The sequence below is a fragment of the Phalaenopsis equestris genome, unplaced genomic scaffold (genome assembly GCF_001263595.1).
Source record: "Phalaenopsis equestris unplaced genomic scaffold, ASM126359v1 Scaffold000251, whole genome shotgun sequence".
NCBI classification, from domain to species: Eukaryota; Viridiplantae; Streptophyta; class Magnoliopsida; order Asparagales; family Orchidaceae; genus Phalaenopsis; species Phalaenopsis equestris.
This window is the reverse complement of record NW_018164693.1, coordinates 1,955,215-1,962,182: the sequence shown is the minus strand read 5'-3', so window position 1 is coordinate 1,962,182 and position 6,968 is coordinate 1,955,215. Positions and strand designations below refer to the sequence as shown.

General features: G+C 30.4%; 1 protein-coding gene across 2 annotated transcripts in view; it reads right to left on the bottom strand.

Annotated features, from left to right (window-relative positions):
• Positions 1-753: 753 nt before the first annotated feature.
• The window catches only part of LOC110024309 (small nuclear ribonucleoprotein-associated protein B'), a 17,830-nt gene continuing 11,615 nt past the window's right edge, over positions 754-6,968 (bottom strand). Inside the window, exons 2-3 of one of the 2 annotated variants that reach the window (XR_002293982.1) lie at positions 1,498-1,627; positions 754-948 (exon numbers count right to left, since the gene is read on the bottom strand). The gene's annotated coding sequence lies outside the window, so the exon portion shown is untranslated. The remainder of the gene's footprint in view (positions 949-1,497; positions 1,628-6,968) is intronic. The other variant, XM_020724199.1, reaches the window with a different exon arrangement.

The window sequence follows — 6,968 nt, the reverse complement described above, 5'->3', positions numbered from 1 at the left end:
TATTATTCTAGTCTTCAACAACCCTTAATGTGCCTAACAATTCGAGCACCATCTCCTTAAGGGTCTATTTGGGGCAGCTTATTTGATGCGGTGGTGTTTTGAAAACACATCTGAGCTGTTTTGTTTGGGTAAATTGTGTTTTAGCAGCTTATACTTTTTCAAAACGCTTAAAATAACATTTTCACACCGCATCTGTCTAGGTGCTGTGGCAACTTTCTGTCTACGGTCTGTCTTTTCAAAAAAAATAAAAAATTTGAAATAACAACCGCATGTAGCTTATCAATAGATTATTTTTAATCAGATTATCAACAAATTATTCAATAAGCTGCAACTGTCCCAAACATTCCCTAAGTCAACTATGCCAGAGGATTTGAACCCCGACCTAAGAGGTCTTATACCGCAAATGTCAACCACGAACCGGGGTATGCGGCACATTATTGTGCAAGTTTCTCAGACTTTCATTTCGCACGAAGACAAATCAAACTAAAATTCCAAAAGAGATTAATGAAAATAGTACTCGAAGAAAAAAATTTTTTTTTTTTTTTTTGCAAAACCATCTTTCATTCTTTCCGCATGCGACCAAAAGACCTCTATCTGCAGGTCCAAAATACCTTTATCAAACTTTGTGCATAAAAAATCAGACAAAGTGTTAATCAATGAATATATTTGACAAGCAGCCACTATTAAGCAAAAGATAATAAAATCAGAAAAAAAACAAGAATTCCAGCATTGCATTCTAAAAATTAACCAACGAAAAAAAAATCTGACCAGATTTCAAATAAATCTACAAAAGTTGATATCTTTCGACTGCTAAGCATACAATATTATGTCTAAGAGACATTTCAGTGTTCAAAATAAAATAAGTAAAGAGGCCTTCCAACACCAAAAGACAATAGCAAACGCTGAAGACAACTGCACATATCCTTTCTCTCATGGAGTGAAGCAACTCTGCACAGATGATCAAAATAAACTAAATTATGACAAGGAAATTAACATTAAACGCAGCAAATGACGACAGATCAACATATACTAAAGATATGTATGTTACTAGATGTAAATGTTGTGTGTATGTTATCTGGTGTATGAATGCTCGATTATGTATTCTTTCTCTAAGTTTCAGCACAGGTAGGATAATATTATCAATTTCTAAGTTTCTCTAAGTTGCTCTCTTGAATTATAAATAGCTAAAAAAACCAATTTAAAAAAAAAAACTTGAATGACAAATAAAATAAAAATTGTAAACAAAATGTTAAAACCTAGGGGAAAAAAATAAAAAAAATTAAAAACAAAAGAAGAATAAAATTAAAAATAATTAAAGACTCGCATTAAGTAAAATGAGAATTGAAAATAAAATCCATTAAAATAAAATTAAAAATAATAGTAATATAAAAACTAACACAATAAATATGATATATTTTGTAAAAAATTAAGAAATTATTGAAAGAAAATGAAAAAAAAAATATACATAAAAAAATAAAAGTACTTAACAAGACTCACCCGCTCAATACTAGCTTGAAGTGACTCTCTCACAATCTCACTTGCATTCTCAAAAAAGAATGCTCATAAGTCACAATACCTAGTCGCTTGCCCACTTGAACTACAAGTCCTCCCTTCCTCAACTCTTAAACTGCAGCCAAAAATAGGTCTAAAACTATAAACCAAAAAATCAAACTTTCGAAAATCAATCTCTTCAATCCCTCCATCTTGCCTTTTTAAACCATGTCAGTCATGTGAATGGATGTGGATAATAATTTCTAGTTAAAAGCTGGTCGTTTAAAATTCGAAAAAAAAAAAGCCTTAAAGTTGTGTGCTAAAAAACTATCACAGAGGTTTGATAATAACTTTTATAAGAAAAAATTTGGTAATGAAATTGTAAATAAGGAATGATAATTTTATAGAAAAAAAATTAAGTGAATTTGATGAAAATAAGGAGATAAAAAAGGCTTGAATGATTCGCAACGAAAAATAAAGAGCTCATTAGAAGAGTTATATAATTGATTTTAAGAAGAATGGAAAGAAAAAAGAGGTAGACTTAGGTTTTCAAAATTATTTGCGAAGAATAGGTTTAACATCTCCAACAATACACAATAAAAACGATCTAAAAATCTAGATCAACTATGACAGCCCAACATAGTTGGGATCAAACTTTAAAAAGGTAAAATCGGGAATCACGGCAATTTGCCATGGCCAGGAGATAATTTATGCCAAGAGATTAAGCTAAATCGAGGCAGATCTAAGCCTCAAAAAAATTCATAACATTTAAATTATTTCATAAATATAACATAAATCATCAATTTGTTGATTTAGCTTATCATCACAAAGACAAGCTATAAATCTTAATCTTGAAATTTGATATAAAATATAAGTTTGAAAATGTGATTTAAAATAAAAATTTACTTAAAACTAAAATATTCTATGAAGTATAAGATCCATAGTGGCCTCATCATGCCTTCATCATCTTAAAAAAAATCATCATATTTATTATCAACTAATTTTGTCTAATTGAAAACTTCAAGATATTTTTGTGTTCACTATAATTTTTTTTTATTATCAAAGAATTTGAAACCCAATATAATTTAAATAAACAAATAAATTAATAACATAATCAAGTAATCATATTTAAAATACCTTTTGACCTTTTTTTGAGGCATTGTATAGGATATATTAAATATAATATAATATAATAATATAATAGGATATATTAAATATAATATAATATAGTTTTTTTTGCGTAACTTAATTGAAGCAATGCCTCAAAAGCTCTGAGGCGCAAGCCTGAAATGAAAAAGGCGTAAGCCTCACTGGTGGTTGTGAGGCTTAAGCCTCGCCTCAATTCCTTGAGACATAAACCTTAAACAAGCTTTTAAACAATAGTTGGGATAAGACTTGATGATAATGAAGTACTTCTCTCCCCATCTCAATAGTTGGGATGAGACTTGATGATAATGAAGTACTTCTCTCCCCATCTCACGTGCTTCACTTTAAATTTCGACATAACAATCAAAAACCCTTCTCTTTTACTTCATGTACTTCTTCGGATTTACTACATGAACTTGCAAATAACGATGGAGTTGGGCATTGAAGGGGAACCGCCATGAATGTAGGTGACCCAATAACAATTGATGAAATGAGGTATGTAGAATACCAGGAGTGTGGATGATGCATTCAACAATGGAGAATACAGGAAAAATTGCAAGCAAGAGGCAACAACAAAAAAAAGTGAACAGAATTCATAGCTGGAAATTTTGGTGGTAAAGATATACGGCAACATAACATTTCGTCAGATTAGGGTGACATCAAATTTCATTGAATTTGGACATAATTATTTCAAACATTGATATTTAGAGATGTCAACTAACCAAACAACTATCATCTCCCAATGGCATGGCCCTACTTTACAGATGCAAAGGAAACAAACAAATCCTACAGTTATGGGATAAGTAAATTGGAGGAATAGAGAAATAATTCAAAGTGATTTACAAAAAAAAGTGACCATTTCAGCCGGGCTTGCAATAAAAATAGAATTCCATAAAATAGATGCAAGGTTATATATGTTGCAAAACTCATTGTCTTGAGTATCCTTTAAGAGCAACAGAGATGGTGTTTTTTTTTCCCATTATTCCTTAAGGTTAAAGTGCAAAACGTCTTGATCTAAATAAAAATAACACATCAAGTTGTACTTTTTTTTTGGCCCCCATTATTCCTTCAGGTTAAAGTGCAAAATGTCTTGATCAAAATAAAAATAACACATCAAGTTGTACTCGACGCAATCCATGAACAGTGACAATTAATAATACCCAATTCCAAAAAGTTGCTAACAATGTTAAAGTTGAGGAGTGCGGATGATATTTTTCAGTTTAGAATCAGAAATCTAGAAGAATGTAAAATTTATAAAATCAGCTTCTTGGGTCATAAAAGACAATAAGCTCTTTTACATAATGTATCCACCTTTTCAAACAAATACAAATTGTAAATCCATCTACACAAAGTCAATCTACATAAATAGCCACTTCGCCCCATATCACATAGCCTAAACGGTACCTTGGGTCAGGCCAGTTAGTCAAACAAGCACGGAAGTCGGCTGCCAGGAACCCAAAAAGAAAAACTAAAAAAAGGGTGACGAGATCTTATCTTGAGGAAAAAATCCAAAATAGCTCATAAAAAGGTTTTCGCTGTACCATGTAAAAATGGTCATGGGACAGAAAGCAGGACAGAGTACTTAAAAGTTTTAAGTAGCCTTGTAGACATCACTGATGGGTTTCATGATGCAACCAGAATAATGCAATGTAAGTCATGCCAAGAAACATTGGATTCACAGATCAGTATGCTAAATAGACAAAAAATTGCTTTCCTGAGATGCAAATCGGTAAATACTAAAAATACAACTCAAATAATAATGCAATGATTAAATAAATCTATATAAATCAACAAGTTCAAATCATGCAAAATTAATAATTTAATCACCATGACCAAAATTTCTTTTACATCAAATTTAAACAAAATTAGACAATAACAAACCAAAAACAAACTACATAGAAGAAATTATAAAAATGAGCAAGCAAATAACAAATTATACCAAAAAAAAAAGTAACAAAATTTATCAAAAATAATAATGCATACTTTGCATAACAACCCTTCCATGCACTTAAATCAGCAACAAACAAACCAGAAAGTAACAGCACAATCCTAGAAAGATAGAAAAAGGCAAAAATAGTGGTTAGACATATATGTAAAGACAAACCTTTTGAAGAAAACTAACCAAAACGGCATAATGTTTACTTATGATAAATTATTAAATTTTGTACATGACCGAATGGATTGAATTATATACTTCAAGTTACCTTAAGGTGATTCTACTAATAAATTGTCTGAAATATTGAAAATATTTAACTCGCATGAACTTATATAAATTTGTATGTCATTAAACCAAGAACTAGAAGACAACTAATATTAATTTGATCATTCAATGCAGAAATAATATCAGAAAAAAATTCATCTAAAATTGCATATTTTTTTTATTGATAATTTGATTCATAAACCACAACAGACATGATTGATTCCATTTTTCATCCTAGTATAAATTCAATTTCTATAGTGGACTCAAGTTCTAAATATGATTGCATGCTTAATTTTTCTTTTAAACTCTAATTATGACTAGCGATCATGAACATTATTCATTGTAGAAGTAGATTCACAGCAAAATAAAAATAATCAAATTGATGCCACAGATCACAATCTATATTTAATAAATCCTGATAACACTACGACTATTTCATCAAGTGAATCAACTTCAACAATACATGATTCTTGAATTAGCATATCTTTTACAGCTTTTAAAAAGATGCTCCTAAGTTTTTCTTAAAAATTAATGCCTGTACAATAACGTAAATAGATTGCTTTTAAAATCAATGCACAAAAATTCTAAATCAAGCCTCACATAATATTTTTTTAGTGAATTTTACCTTTAGCTCATGACTAATCTCTCAACTACAAACTTTGATAAAGCAAGTGGTGGTAATAAAATAATATAAAAGAATACAAAGTGCAAATAAAAGATATATAAATTTTGCATAACATTCTTAGACACTAAAATATTTTTGTTTTTAACACTGCCGTTGCCGGTCCCAAGCCCGGATGAGAAAAGTAGAAGGTTGCGTTAGGTAGTCGACAGCCAGCGTAAAACTTGTCGAAAAAATCATGACATGAATCCTTTTGATCATTGTATAAGTGCTAGGGCGTCCCCTGGAAGCGACGCGCTGTATAGCCTGAATACAGTGAAAAGTGTGCAAGGGCCGCTACACCGGCGCCCGGGTGAAGTGTTAAATAAGCAAGGGTTCCCACAGTGCGGGCGAATGCGGGTAAAGAAGTTAGTCCATGAAACTAATGAAACTAATATTAGGATAGGATCTTGGAATATAGGCACTCTCAATGGTAAATTAATGGAATTAGTTGATATTATGATTCATAGGAAAATTAATATCTTATGTATTCAAGAAACTAAGTGGGTGGGAGAAAAGGCTAAGGAGATTGATAATTTAGGTTTTAAACTTTGGTATTCTGGTAAGAGTCGCACTAGAAATGGTGTAGGTGTAATTATAGATAAGAGTTTGAAAGATAATGTTGTAAAAATTAATAGAGTTGGTGATAGAATTATAGCCCTTAAGATTATCATTGATACTAAGATTTTTAATATTATAAGTGTTTATGCTCCTCAAGTAGGTTTAGATACAGAGTCTAAAGATAATTTTGGAATGACTTATAAGACTTAATACAAATGATACCTCTTGAAGAAAGAATTTTTATTGGAGGAGATTTAAATGGACATGTCGGTAGAGTGGTAGAAGATTTCAGAAATATTCATGGTGGCTACGGTTTTGGAGTAACTAATGAAGAAGGTAAAGTTATTTTAGATTTTGCTTTAGCGTTTGATTTTGTTATTACTAATACTTTATTCAAGAAAAGGGATGAACATCTTATTACTTATAAGAGTGGATCTAATAAAACACAAATTGATTATTTTCTTATGAGAAGAAGAGATCGTCGTGATTGTAATGATTGTAAAGTCATTCCAAGTGAAAATTTAAATACCCAACATCGTTTATTAGTTTTAGATTTTAAGATTAAGAGTTGTAAAATAAAAAATACTAGGACTCATCATTGCAGAATTAGATGGAGAAACTTAAAAGATAAAAATAAAATTAATTTTATGAGTAAAATTCAAGATTTCAAAATTTGGGATATTCATGAAGAAGCAAATGTGATGTGGGATAAAGTAACAAACGCTATTAAACATGTAGCAAAAGATGTTCTTGGAGAATCAAAGGGAAAAATATTTACAAATAAAAATAGTTGGTGGTGGAATAATAATGTGCAAGAAAAGATAAAATATAAGAAGTTATGTTATAAAAATTGGTTAAAATGTAAAAGCTTAGAAAACTGGAAAAAATATCAAACGGCCCGCAGGGAGT